Below are 15,358 nucleotides of genomic sequence, written 5' to 3' on the forward strand. Positions count from 1 at the left end.
ACTGAAATCACGTCAAGCATCTTCTCTAACCACAATGGTATGAAATCAATTACAAGAAACAAAAAACAAAAAACATACAAAAACATGGAGGCTACATAATGTATGGGTTAACAATGAGATCAAGGAAGAAATCAAATGATACCTTGAGGGAAATGAAAATGATAACGCAACAACCCAAAATATATGGGATGCAGTGAAAGCTGTCTTAAAGGAGAAATTCACAGCAATGCATATCTACCTCAAGAAACAAACAAACAAACAAATCTCAAATAAACAATCTAATCTTACACTTAAAGAAACTAGAAAAAGAACAACAAAGCCCAAAGTGAGTAGAAGGAAGGAAATAATAATGATCAGAGGAGAAATAAGCAAAATAGAGTCTAAAATACACTACGATGAAACTAAAAGATCAATGAAACCAAGAACTTTGAAAAGACAAACAAAATTGATAAAAATTTAACCAGACTCATCAAGAAAAAAAGAGGAACCAAATAAATAAAAACAGAAATGAAAGAGGAGAATCTACAACAGACACCAGAGAAATACAAATGATAATAAGAAAATATTATGAAAACTTACATGTCAACAAATTGAACAATCTGGAAAAATGGATAAATTCCTAGAAATGTACGATCTTCCAAGACTGAATCAAAAAAAAAATAGAAAATCTGAACAGATCGATTTCTACTAATAAAATCGAATCAGTAATCAAAAAACTACCAAAAAACACAAATTCTAGACTAGATGGCTTCACAGGTGACTTTTACCAAACATTTGAAGAAGAATTAACACCTATTCTTCTCAAACTTATCCAAAAAATTCAAGAGGAGGAAAAACTCCCAAGCTCATTTTATGAGACCATCATTACCCTAACTCTAAAACCAGACAAAGACATTACAAAAAAAAAAGAAAATTACAAGGTGATATCCCTCATGAACATAGACACAAAAATCCTCAACAAAATATTACTAAACCAAATTCAGCAATATATTAAAAAGATCATATACAAGATCAAGTGAGATTTATTCCTGGGATGCAAGTTTGGTTCAAATCCACAAATCAGTTAAAGTGATACACCACGTAAACAATATGAAGATAAAAATCACATAATCTTATTAAAAGATGCAGAAAAGCATTTGAAAAATAATTCAGCATTTATTTATGATAAAACCTCAGCAAAGTGGGAATGGAGGGAACATATCTTAACATAATAAAGGCCAAATATGACAAGCCCACAGCTAATATCATACTCAACTGGAAAAAGCTAAAACCATTTTTCCTTAAGATCAGAAACAAGGTGTGGAGAAACATGACAGAGTGAGAGATATCCCCAGATCTCTCCCCTTGCAACAACAATAATCTGAACATCTAAAACTCAACAAAAAACACCCAAACTGCACACTAGCACATCTGGGCATGGGATCTGAGCATAAGAGCTACCACAGGTCAGAACCCAGGGTGTCGGGCAGTGGACTGGGAGAAATAAAGAAACTGCCTCTTGCAACTACCAGAGTTTCCAGTATGAGGAGGAGAAGGGGGAAAGGTGTGGTGAGTTCCCTGAACAGCCCTGCCTAGGAGAGTTGTGAGTTCCATGCAGCCAGCGGCAGGGCCAAGTCATCAGGGCAGAAAGCAGAGAAGTGGATGGCAGAGGAACAACAGTTAATTTTTACTAGCTGGTTGCAAAACCAAGGCTGAGTTGCAGTGCCCAACTACCAACCCAGATGGCCGCTTCCCTCATACCCTCCAAAATCAATCACAGCAGAGCCTCAGGGGAATTTGAGCAAACACTGCCAAGACTGTCGCTGATACTGACAGAGACTGAAACTGAAGGTAGCAAGTGTGATTACATATCTACAAGAAATATTTAAAAGGCATTATTTAACCTTTATATAAAGCAGGGATCCAAGAGGCTTAGATGCCACCTACTGGAAACCAAAAGAAAAGCTTGTTCTTTGCAGCAGGCTAAAGAGAGACTTTTATATAATAAATATTCTTTCTGGAAAAACAGTAGAATACATTTCCATTAATGCCCAGGTGGAGAAATAGTCCATTAAACACCATGAACAACCAAGGTGACAAGCCATCTCAGAAAAAAAAGAGAAAAATCTCCAGAAAATAAACTTACAGACATAGAAATATACAATTTAAATGACAGAGAATTCAGGATGGTACTGCCAAAAAAAACTTAGTGAGTTCCAAAATGAATCATATCAACAATTTCAGGAATTGAAAAAACACCTAGATGAGCAGAGCAAGGAGATTGAAACCCTCAAACAAACAAACAAACAAAATAGAACTTCTAGAAATAAAAAAACACACTGCAAGAGTTGAAAAATGAAATAACAAGTTTGGGAAACAGAGTCGACCAAATGGAGGAAAGGATCAGTGATATCGAAGACAGAAATCTAGAAATAAATCAGAAGAAAGAAGAGAGAAACCGAAGAACGAAAAATAATGAGAGAAATTCAAGAACCAGCTGATACCACCAGAAGAAGAAATATACAAATAATGGGCATTATCAAAGGTAATGAGGAAAATGAGCAAGGACTAGAAAGCATTTTCAGACAAATAGCTGACGAGAATTTCCCAAATCTAAGGAATGACCTGGAGCTTGGAATTCAAGAAGTCAAGAGAACACCCTATTATATCAACCCAAAAGGCCTTCACCAAGACACATTGTATTAAAGTTATCAAAAATCAATGACAAAGATAGAATTCTCAGGGCAGCCAGGGAGAAGAAAATGGTAACGTATAAAGGAAAACCCATTAGACTATCCTCAGACTTCTTAGCACAAACCTTACATACCAGAAAGGAATGGAATCAAATATTTAAACTATTAAATGAAAGGAACTATCAGACTAGAATAATGTACTCAGCTAAGCTCTCCTTTAGATATAAAAGAGAAATTAAGACCTTTCCATACATACAAAAATTGAGAGAATTCTCCACTACGAGTCCTGTACTACAGAAAATACTGAAAGGGGTCAGCTCACCTAAAGGAAAATGACACACACACACGCACACACAAAAAAAAAACAAAACCGTAATTAGGAGTAAAGTGACTATCAGGCAAATAGAAGCAAAAGAGTGCAACCCTTACCAAGAATAAGGCATTATAACCTTAAATAATAAGAAAGAAATTGCTATAGCAAGATAGTAATGAACATTCAGTATACATAAGGACAAGTTGAGATAACAATGACTGAAAAGGGGAGGATTCAAAGATCCAAATTCACAAAGGGGAACGGAGATAACGCACGCACAGAAGAAAATGAACAACTCTGTGTGTGTGTGTTGTATGTGATGATATTAGTGTGTGTTGTGTGTGTGTGTGTAGGTGTGTGTGTGTGTGTATTCTTTACATATTCGTAATGGTAACCACACACCAAAGATTCAGAGCTGAAGTATATAACATAAAACAAGAAGAACCAGAGGCAAAACTCACAAAAGCCAACTAAAATAATCAAAATTGAAAGACAAGGATGAGGAAGCAATGGAAACACTGAGCTACCAGAAAGCAAAAGATAAAATGGCTATAAGAAGACCTCATATTTCAATATAATCACCCTAAATGTAAATGGACTGAACTCACCAATAAAAAGGCACAGAGTTGCAGAATGGATCAAAAAACAAAACCTAACCATATGCTGCCACCAGGAGAAACATCTCAGCTCCAAAGATAAATATAGACTAAAAATGAAAGGGTGGAAAATGATATTTCAAGCAAATGGCATTCAGAGAAAAGCAGTAGTAACGGTACTAATATCAGATGAAATAGACTTCAAAATAAAAAGTAAAGAAAGACACTGAGGAACACTTCATAATGATAAAGGGAATCATTTCCTAAGAAGACATAACACTTATTAATATCTATGCTCCCAATGAAGGAGTCTCAAAATATGTAAAGCAATTACTAATAGAACTAAAGGGAGAAACATACCAAAACACTATTGTAGTAGGGGACCTAAATACCTCACTGTCGGAGATGGACAGATCATCTAAACAGAAAATCAATAAGGAAATAACATCCTTAAATGACATAATTGACATATACAGAGCCTTCCATCCCAAAACAACTGCTAATACATTCTTCTCTAGTGCACATGGAGCATTCTCAAGAATTGACCACATACGGGGACACAGAGATAGCCTCAACAAATATAAGAGGATTGAAATCATACTAATCATATTCTCTGATCATAATTTTCTGAAACTAGAGATCAACTGCAAAAAGAAATCAAGAAGAACCACAAATGCACAGACATTAAACAACATGCTACTGAAGAATAACTGGATCAGAGAAGAAATAAAAAGAGAGATCAAGAGATACGTAGAAATGAATGATAATGATAGTATAACATATCAAAACTTTTGGGACATGGCAAAAGCTGTCATATCATTACAGATCTATCTTCAAAAACAAGAACGATCCAAATAAACAACCTAACGCTTCGTCTTAAAAAAAAAAAACTAGAAAAGGAAGAACAAATGAGGCCTAAAGTCAGCAGAAGTAAAGAAATCATCAAATTAATCAAATAATCAAATAATCAAAATTAGAGCAGAAATAAGTGAAATCGAAAACCAAAAAAAAAAAACAACAACAACAATAACAACAATAGAAACAATAAAATCTACAAAGAGTTGGTTTTTTGAGAAGGTTAATAAAATTGACAAACCCCTGGCTAGACTTACTAAAGGAAAAAGAGAAAGAACACAAATAAAAAAAATCAGAGATGAAAGAGGAGAAATTATGACTGACATCACAGAAATACAAAGGATCATACAAGAATACTATGAAGAAGTATATAACACCAAATTTAATATAGAAGAAATGGACCAGTACTTAGAAAAATGCAATCTTCCTAAACCGAATTAAGAAGACCTGGAAAATCTAAATAGACCGATTAGCAATACAGAAATTGAAGCAATCATCAAAAACCTACCAAAAAATAAAAGTCCGGGACCAAATAGCTTTACTAGTAAATTCTACCAAACATTCAAAGATTTAATACCTATGCTCCTCAAACTCTTCCAAAAAATCGAAAAGGAGCCAATACTTCCCAACACATTTGATGAGGCCAGTATTACTCTGATACCAAAACCTGATAAAGATAACACACAAAAAAGAAAACTACAGACCAATATCTCTCATGAACACAGATGCAAAAATCCTAAATAAGATAGTAGTGAACCAAATACAGCAACATATTAAAAAGATTGTACACCACAATCAAGTGGGCTTCCTCCCAGGGGCATAAGGATGGTTCAGCATATCCAAATCAATTAATGTGATACACCATGTAAACAAATTAAAAAATAAGAATCATATGATCATATCAATAGATGCACAAAAAGCCTCCGATAAGATACAGCATCCATTTATGATCAAAACACTTAACAAAATTGGTATAGAAGAAAAGTATCTTAACATAATAAAGACCAAATATGACAAACCCTAAGCCAACATTATACTTAATGGTGAAAAACTAAAAACCTTCCCTCTAAGATCAAGAACAAGGCAAGGCTGTCCACTATCGCCACTCTTATTCAATATAACATTGGAGGTCCTAGCGAGTGCAATCAGGCAAGAGAAAGATATAAAAGGCATCCCAATGGGAAACAAAGAAGTCAAACTGTCACTATTTGTGGATGACATGATTCTCTATATAGAAAACCCTAAAAACTCCACAAGAACACTATTAGAAACAGTAAGCAAATACAGTAAAGTCTCTGGATACAAAATCAACATTCAAAAATCCACAGTGTTCCTATACTCTAATAATGAAGTGTCAGAAAAAGAAGTGGAAAAAAAATTCCTTTTGCAATTGCAACAAAAAGAATAAAATATCTAGGAATAAATTTAATGAAACATGTAAAAGACCTATATAATGAAAACTACAAGACCCTATTAAAAGAAATAGAAGAAGATACAAAGAAATGGAAAGATATTCTGTGTTCTTGGATTAGAAGACTCGACATAGTTAAAATGACCTTATTACCTAAAACATTATACAGATTTAATGCAATCCCCATCAAAATCTCATCGGCATTTTTTTTTAAAATAGAATGAGAAAACATCAGATTTGTATGGAAGCACAAAAGACCCTGAATTGCCAAAGCCATCTTGAGAAAAAGGAATGAGGCTGGAGGCATCACTCTGCCTGACTTCAAATTATACTACAAAGCGACAGTAATCAAAACACCATGGTATTGGCAACAAAACAGACACACGGACCAATGGAACAGAATCAAGAATCCAGAAGTAAACCCATATTTATATGGGCGACTAATTTTTGACAAAAAAGCCAAAAACATACAGTGGAGAAAGGAAAGCCTTTCTTTTGGTGCTGGGAAAACTGGAAAGCCACCTGCATAAGAATGAAACTAGACTGTTGTCTATCACACACATCAAAATTAACTCAAAATGGATTAAGAACCTGAATATAAGAGTTGAAACAATAAAACGCATAGAAAAAAACATAGGACTTAAAGAGGATTTTATGAATTTGATCTCAAAAGCAAGGGAAGTAAAAGTTAAAATAAACGAATGAGACTACATTAAACTAAAAAGCTTCTGCTAAGCAAAAGAAATCGTCAACAAGGTAAAGAGACAGCCATCTGAATGGGAAAATGTATCTGCAAGCAATGCCTCTGTTAAGGGCCTAATATCCAAAACATTCAAAGAACTCATACACTCGATAACAACAAAAAAATAAATGATTCAATCAAAAAAAAATGGGCCGAGGATCTGAACAGACACTTCTCCCTAGAGGATATACAAATGGCCAACAAATATATGAAAAGATGCTCAACATTGCTAGCTATTAGGGAAACGCAAATCAAAACCACAATGAGATACCATCTCACACCTGTTAGAATAGCTATAATCAACAGGACAAGTAATGACAAATGTTGGAGAGGATATGGAGAAAAAGGAACCCTCATACACTGCTGGTGGGACAGCAAATTGGTACAGCCATTATGGAAAACAGACTGGAGGTTCCTCAAAAAACTAAGAATTGATCTACCATATGATCCGGCAATCCCTCTACTGGGTATTTACCCAAAAGACTTGAAAACCCATATACGAAAAGATATTTGCACACCGATGTTCATAACAGCATTATTCACAGTGGCCAGGACATGGAAACAACCAAAGTGTCCTACGATAGATGATTGGCTAAAGAAGCTATGGTACATATATACAATGGAACATTACTCAGCCATAAGAAGAGATTAAATACTACCATTTGTAACAACATAGATGGACCTTGAGATAATCATGCTAAGCAAAATAAGCCAGACAGAAACAGTTGAAAATCACATGATATCACTTACATGTGGGGTATAAACCTAAGAGCAACAAGTCAACAGGACAAACAGAGATTCATGGACATGGACTATAGACTAGTGGTTACCGGAGGGTAGTGGGTGGGGTAGGTGGGAGGAAGTAGACAGGGTAAAGGGGATCATATATAGGAGAGTAGGGGGAGGGCAAAGTGGGTAAAGGGGATCAAATATATGGTAGCTGAAGGAAACTGGACTTTGGGTGGTAAACACACAAGAGAATATACAGATGTCAAATTAGAATGTACCCCTGAAAATTATATAATTATATTAACCAATGTTACCCCAATAAACTTAACTTAAAAAGAAAAAGATCAGAAACAAGACAAGGATGTCCACTTTCACTACTTTTATTCAATGTAATATTGGAAATCCTAGCCACAGCAATCAGACATGAAAAAGAAATAAAATGCATTTAATTGAAAAAGAAGTAAAACTACCATTATTTGCAGATGACATGATACTATATAGAGAGAATCCTAAAGATTCCACCAGAAAACTATGAAAACTGATAAATGAATTCAGTAAAGTAGCAGGATACAAAATTAATATTCAGAAATCAGTTGCATTTTTACACAACATTAACAAACTATCAGAAAGAGAAATTAAGAAAATGATCCCTTTTACAATTACATCGACAAAAAATAAAATACCTACGAATACATTTAACCAAGGAGGTAAAAGACTTGTACTCAGAAAATTATAAGACATTGAAGAAAGAAACTGAAGAAGATTCAAATAAATGGAAGAATATACTGTGCTCATGGATAGGAAGAATTAGCATCATTAAAATGTCCATAGTACCCAAAGCAATCTATAGATTTAATGCAATCCCTATCAAAATACCAATGAGATTTTTCACAGAACTAGAACAAATAATCCAAAACTTTATATGGAATTGTAAAAGCCCCCACAGCAATCTTGAGAAAGAACAGTGTTGAAAGTAACATACTACCTGATATCAAACTATACTGCAAGGCCATAATAATCAAAACAGCATGGTACTGGCATAAAAACAGAGACATAGATCAATGGAACAGAACAGGGAGCCCAGAGATAAACTCATACTTATATGGTCAATTAATCTATGACAAAGGAGGCAAGAATATACAACGGAGTAAAGATAATCTATTCAATAAATGGTGTCGTTAAAATTGGATGGATACATGCAAAAAATGAAATTGACCACATTCTTATACCATACACGAGAACAAATTCAAAATGGATTAAAGAGTTAAATGTAAGTCCTGAAACTGTAAAACTCCTAGAAGAAAACAAACAGTAAAAACTCTGACATTGCTCTTTGTAATATCTTTTCTGATCTATTTCCCTGGGCAAGGGAAACAAGAAAAAATAAACAAGAAAAAATAAACACATCATATTAAAATTTTTGCACAGCAAAAGAAACCAACAAAATGAAAAGACAACCTATTGAAGGAGAGAAGACATTCGAGAGAAGACAAATCAAAAAACAAGTTTTGGCAAGGATGTGGAGAAAAGAGAACTGTTGGTGAGATTCAAATTATTGCAGCCAGTATGAAAAACATTTTGGAAGTTCCTCAAAAAATTAAAAATAGAACTACCTTATGACGCAGCAATTCTACTTATGAGTATTTATTCGAAGAAAACCAAAACGCTAATTCAAAAAGATATATGCATCTCTATGTTCACTGCAGCATTATTTACAATAGCCAAGATATGAAAGCAACTTAAGTGCCCACGAATAGCAGATTGAATAAAGAAGTTGTGGTGCATATACACAATTTTGATGGTTGCCTGATGAGAGGTGAGTTTGGAGGCTGGATGAAAAAGGTGAAGGGATTAAGAAGTACAAATTGGTAGCTACAAAATAGTCACGGGGATGTAAAGTACAGCATAAGGCATATAGTCAATAATATTGTAATAACTATGTACAATACCAGAGGTGGGTACTAGATTAATCGGGGTGATCACTTCATAAATTATATAAATGTCTAACCACTATGCTGTACACCTGTAATTAATATAAAAGAATATTAAATGTCAACTGTAATTAAAAATTTTTTAAAGAAATTTTTAAATAATTAATTAATTTTTTAATAGTAATTTTTTTGCCTTGCATTTATTTTTTCTCGTGGGTTTTGGGAAGCTTGACTCTCTGTTATTTGAATTTATTAACAAAGAAAAAATGTTTTTATTTTGGGAAATAAATGCAGTGTGCATGATAACTATATCCTTTAGCTTCCACCAAACCTCATTAAAAGCTCAGAAAATTTTGTATCTCAAACAAAAAATAACCATGTGAAGTCAATAATTATCAAGCACTGGCATCAAAGCTGTTGGAACTTTTTGGCATAAAAATGGCTATGTCAAAGCTTCCTACTTTTGCTGACTCTTCCTGATTGTGATGTTATAATCTAAGGCTGGCCTGATCTATCCCTTAAGATGACAAAGCCTTTGGAGAAGGAGGGCCTTCTGGAATGCTGTCTATTCACGTCAGTGAATGATGCCTTGCCTGGCCCAGTTCTCAGCTCTACAAATCATACATCCCATACAGCCCATGTGGCCATGCTGAGCTCTCTAGCTCACAGTTAAGACCCCCCTTGGAGATACAAATGGCCTCATTTTCACTTCTAATGAATGTCAGGTTTTTTCCTAAGCATTCACTCATTAGTGAGGATTAAATTTCACTGCTTGCTGCTTTGGTAAGAATTTTTCCTTCTGTGATCTACTGGGCTCTGAGCCTGGATTCATAATGCACTTGTCAATCTGACTTGAAGGAAGTAATGAGGATGGGGACATACCAAGGAATCTAGAATCCATTTGCAGCACCTCAGCAGCACTTCTCTTATCTCACAGATAGGAACAGCCATCTGAGAAGTTTTATACTCAAGAGAATCAAACTCAGAATTCGTTTGATTACGCTTCATAGTTAAAATAGGACCCTAGTGTCTGCAGAGATGCAGTCAGCAGTTTGTCCACGATTTCCAGCCATGAGAAAGGTTTGTGGCTGAACAGCACCTACAGTCACCAGATGTGTCAGGTGGCCAAAGCCATACTGGTCCCTAGCACCTCCCACATTGCACCATTCCTTTGCCTCATCACCAAGCACCTGTGCTGCAAAGTAACTGGCCCTGTGACTACTGAGGGTTTCCACTGGGGAAATTCCCTGGCTACAAATCATTGCCAAATCCCTGACCTCTTTCAGGCTCTGCTCTCTCCAACTCATAGTTCTGGAAACCAGAAAAGACAATTCTTCATTTTGAAAGCAACTCCTTACTTAGGCAATAATTGCTCACAGTGGAAAAAGACATTTTGTAGGCTTTTAGTGGGCAGATGGGTCCTTTAATTTACTGAAATTTAAAGGAGTGAGACTTGAGAGATCATGGTGGAAATGCAGAGTAAGCTTGTAACGCTATCGATGCAGTACAGACTGGAAGCCAGGAACAAGAGGTTAATCTTATTTTAGAGCCTGAGCCAGATGTTACAGGCGAGGCAGTAAAAGGGAGTAGTTGAATGGCTTTGGCATTAGATTATCCCAAATTCAAGTACTGTCACTTGAAAAACTCTAAGGTTCAATTATCTTCTCTGTAAACTGAGAAGACAGTGGTACCTCATTTGCTGAATTGGGGTGCAGATTAAATGAAATAATGTAAGTGAAGCCTTAAGTAGACTGTCTGGCCTGGAGTTATTGCTCAATAAATAAAAACTACCATTTCTATGTTTCTTTTCAAGGAAGGCTGAAGAATCTCATGAAACCAAAACAAAAAATTTAATAGCATTATCCTTCGAATATGACTTTCAGGAATACTTTAAATCAGTGGTCCCTAACCTTTTTGGCACCAGGGACTGGGGCTTCTATGAGAATCTAATGCCTGATGATCGGAGATGGAGCTGAGGTGGTGATGCTAGCTCTGGGGAATGAATGCAAATACAGATGAAGCTTCTCTCCCTCACCCAGTGCTCACCTCCTGCTGTACAGCCCCAATTCTATCAGACCACAGACCGATACTGGTCCATGGCTTAGGGGACCCCCACTTTAAATGATGGCAATCTTAACAACTTTATAAGTATGCTGTCTTCCCAGTAGGACTTCAAGGAGAAATAATTTCTACTCAATGTCAACATCAGATACTAAAGAAATCTTTAAAATAGCATCCTTCTCTGATGGGTTATTCTAATCAATGCAAATTAATCCCTGGGTGTCGGGCTTCAGGAAAGTTAGAGGAACCAGAATCAGTTGACAAGGCTACTAACTCCTATGTACTTTTACCAATCAGCTTTAATAATGATTAATTTACACTATATACAATTCACCATTTTAAATGCACAATATGATGAGTTTTGACAAATGTATACATCTATATATCTACCACCATGGTCAAGATATAAAACAGTTCCATGAGAGACAAAAGCTCTCTCATGCCTCTTTTTAGTTAATTCCCTCCCACCTCTCCACTGAAATACTTCCTGTCACTCTAGTTTTATCTTTTCTGGAATTTCATATAAATGAAATCATACAATATGTGGTTTTTTGTGCTTGGCTTCTTTCGAATAGCATAATGCTTTTGAGATTCATCTATGTTGCCCAAATAAGGTATAATTCAGGAAGGCTCACTTTCTGGACAGATTTGCAGCAGTTCAGTCTAGAGTCAAATACCAACTTTCATTTTTAATGGTCTGCTCTCTATGACAATCCATGCCAATGTTTCCCACTCTATCTTAGAATATTGAGAGAGGCGCATTATTGTTCTTTATTGCTGTTTACACAAGACTGGAGGCAATAAGAAGCCTCCATTTTAGAGGCTTAATTTCCTCTGGTTTTGAAATAGTGCAGGGCTAGAATGTAACATTCTCCACTACCAGAAGGCCAAAGAACTAGCAGCACTCGCAGAAAGAAGAGAACAGGAACACTTAAAGTCAGTGGAGAACCTTAGAAAGAGAGTTTCTGGAGCAGCATTTCTCAGACTATAACACACACACAAATCATCAGGGATGCAGATTTCTGATTCCATAGTCTGGAATAAGACCTAAGATTCTGCATTTCCAGCAAGGCCCCAGGTGAAGCCGAAGCTGCTGGTCCCTAGACCACACTGCATAGCAAGTTTCTATAGACTGTGGATAAGTAAAGTCACACCAACAAAAAGGCTGAAAATATATACCAATCTGTGCTTGAGAAATACTACTTGAAGACATGAATTTTCATCAATACTCACACACACATACACACACACACACACACACACACACACACATGAACATCATCTCTGTTTTTTCAAACAGCATCTCAATTTTCTCTAAAAATTCCCATCTGTAAAATGAGAATTATACTATTTATCTCTGTTGTACGTAGACCCCCAATGATCTTTGACTCCTGCTATAATTCCCTCACTTTGAGTATGAACTGGACCTACGAACTTGCTTCTAACAGATAAAATTTGGCAAAGGTGATGTTACAACACTTATATTATTAGGTTATAAAAGCCTGTCACTTATTAACATTCTCTAGCTATCTCTTTCTTACCTCTCAGCTTTGATGAAGCCTCCTGCCATGTTGTAAGCTGCTCTGTGGAGACATCTCTGGGGCAAGGAACTCAAGGAGGTCTCTGGCCAACAGCACATAGGAACTGAATTCTGCAAGCAACCACGTCAGTGAGTTGGGAATATGTATCTTTCCAAGCTGAGCCTTCTGAGAGACCCAGAGCCAGGGGACCCAGCTAAGCCATGCTCAGTTTCCTGATCCATGGTCACTAAGAGATAATAAATGTTATGGTTTTAGACTACAAAGTTTTGGAGAAATTTGTCGTGTGGCATTAGATAACTAATACACTTCAAAGTTGTTTTGAAGATTAAAAAAGACAAAGTAATTAATATACGTAAAAGAACCGAGCATAGTGCCTGGCACAGAGTAACTGTTTATCAGTGTTAGTTGAATCAAAAAACAGCAAAGTCACAAAATATCACCAGGATTTGTAAACAGCAGCTGCAGCCACTAACCTGAGAATAATCCATGTGTACAAAGTCTGCTCATTCAGCCTCGTCAGAGAAATTCAGACTAAAAAGTTTGACATGTATATATAAATACAAAGATATAACTAATGCCCATATGTGTTTATATACATATGTAGACAATTTCACTTTTACATGTAAGCTTGTTTTTTCATGCATCTTAGAGCTGTGCCCAAGTACCCTAGCAGGCACTCAGGTGGTGGGGATGATGACAGGAAAAGAAGGGATCACATACTGAACCGTTTCATAAAGTGGCTAGCTTACTTTTTCTTCTCATTTTCTCCCTCCTACCTTCTAGTTTATTCAAAGATACAAGTTCAAAAGCAATCATCACATCAAATGGAAACTACAAGAAGCATTTAAGGGAAGCCAGTCCCAGGCCCAGAACTCCCACTCTCTGAACAGCTATCACAGCCCTTCGCTGAAACTGGTAGTTAAAACTGGTTCAGTAACACCAAAACCTATATGAAAAATCACTGTAAAAAGTATGGAAGCATTTCAAAGTGAGACCAAGTCCACTCTATTCAACAGAACTTGATTCAGTGTCTGCAGTGTGTGTGGCCCTCAGCCTGCTTGGTGAGCTGGGGAACAAAAATAAGCACCATCTAGTGGAGGGAATGAGCACATTCACACTTGACTATCGAAGAAAATCATGCTGGAGCATATCTACTGACACCTGCTCTGTTCTAGGCTTGGGATTAGGGACAGGGATATAAATATGACCTCTTAACTAGACAGGCAAGACAGGTTTCAAAGTGCTATAATAGAGGTATAAAAAAGAGTCAAGAAAATGTAAAGGTGGCAAGAGTTCATTCTGACTAAGAGATCAGGAAAGACTTCTTAATTAAGGTAATATGTGGTTGTGGAATTGAAGAATAGAGTCTCAATGTGTGAATAAGAGCATTCCAGATGGAGTGAGGGTAGGCGTGGCATAGACAAAGGCAATAAGGTATAGAAATGCAAGGCGGGGTAAAATATACCAAGTAGAGCACCACAACAGTAGTGTCAGCTGTATGGCAAAAGAGAGGAAGCAAAGGCTAAAATGGGCAAGATCATAAAAGGTCTTGAAGCTGAGCAGAGAAGGTTGGATTTATTCTGCATAGATCTGTACGAACATACAAACATACTAAAATACCCCTCTTCTTCCACTAGCTTCCCTCCTCCACATATTTCCTACTCACTTCCCCACAATTACTGCCCCTAACCCTAACCCAAACCCCTTTGTCTTCTCATTTCTTCAAAAATGTATCATCTCTTTGTCTAAAACTTCTGTACTGGTCACTGCTTTGGGTCTTCATTCTCTTGTGAACATCCCCATGTACATGTAAAAATTTAATAAAACTTGTATGCTTTTCTCCTGTTAATCTATCCTATATCAATTTAATTCCTAGGCCCAGCCAGAGACTTTAAAAGAGAAGAGAAAAAAATTTTCCTCCCTTAACCAGGATTCTAAAACCTCCTTTCATTAAGAAAGTGCTACAGGCAGAATGGGGTTGGAGAAACAACACTATTATGGAGGTGGGAGCCCTGGCTCCACCCCAAAGCAAACCCGGCAGCTGCCTGGCTTCATGATTCTTATCTAGACAAAGGAAAGTAGGAACTGGACTTTGCATAAGGCTTCTTCCATATCTACCGTTCTATAATTCTGAACCCAGAAGACCCCAAACCTAGGAGTCTCCCTCCCAGGAAAAATTCTTAATCTCCACTGGTCAGTCTGCTCAGTGTCACTTCTGTAAAAAATCTCACTGACAATCCCACCAGAACTCAGCACATGATTATGGAGCAGCTTTTCTGTGTGGCTCACCCAACCAACATTCTCTGCAAAGATTGTGGCTACAGTCATATACTGACTGCTCAAATGGCCAGTGCAGGAGGTCAACATTCTTGTGGTACCACGAGAAGGACATCTACCACAGCACCGAGCAGGTCAGAAATCACAAAACCAACAACCCACAAAACCAGACTATTTGGAAAGAAACATGGTAAAATCTGATTCTAGCAAAACTAGTTGTTTTATAAGGG

At 36.5% G+C, this 15,358-nt stretch overlaps 1 protein-coding gene across 1 annotated transcript in view; it reads left to right on the forward strand.

Moving 5' to 3' along the window:
• PIK3CG (phosphatidylinositol-4,5-bisphosphate 3-kinase catalytic subunit gamma) overlaps window positions 1–3,360 on the forward strand; it is a 39,286-nt gene extending 35,926 nt beyond the window's left edge. Inside the window, exon 12 of the transcript XR_005649920.1 lies at window positions 3,339–3,360. The gene's annotated coding sequence lies outside the window, so the exon portion shown is untranslated. The remainder of the gene's footprint in view (window positions 1–3,338) is intronic.
• The last annotated feature ends 11,998 nt before the right edge of the window (window positions 3,361–15,358 follow it).

This window comes from Pteropus medius, unplaced genomic scaffold, assembly GCF_902729225.1.
Source record: "Pteropus medius unplaced genomic scaffold, Ma_sr-lr_union100, whole genome shotgun sequence".
In the NCBI taxonomy this organism is placed as follows: Eukaryota; Metazoa; Chordata; class Mammalia; order Chiroptera; family Pteropodidae; genus Pteropus; species Pteropus medius.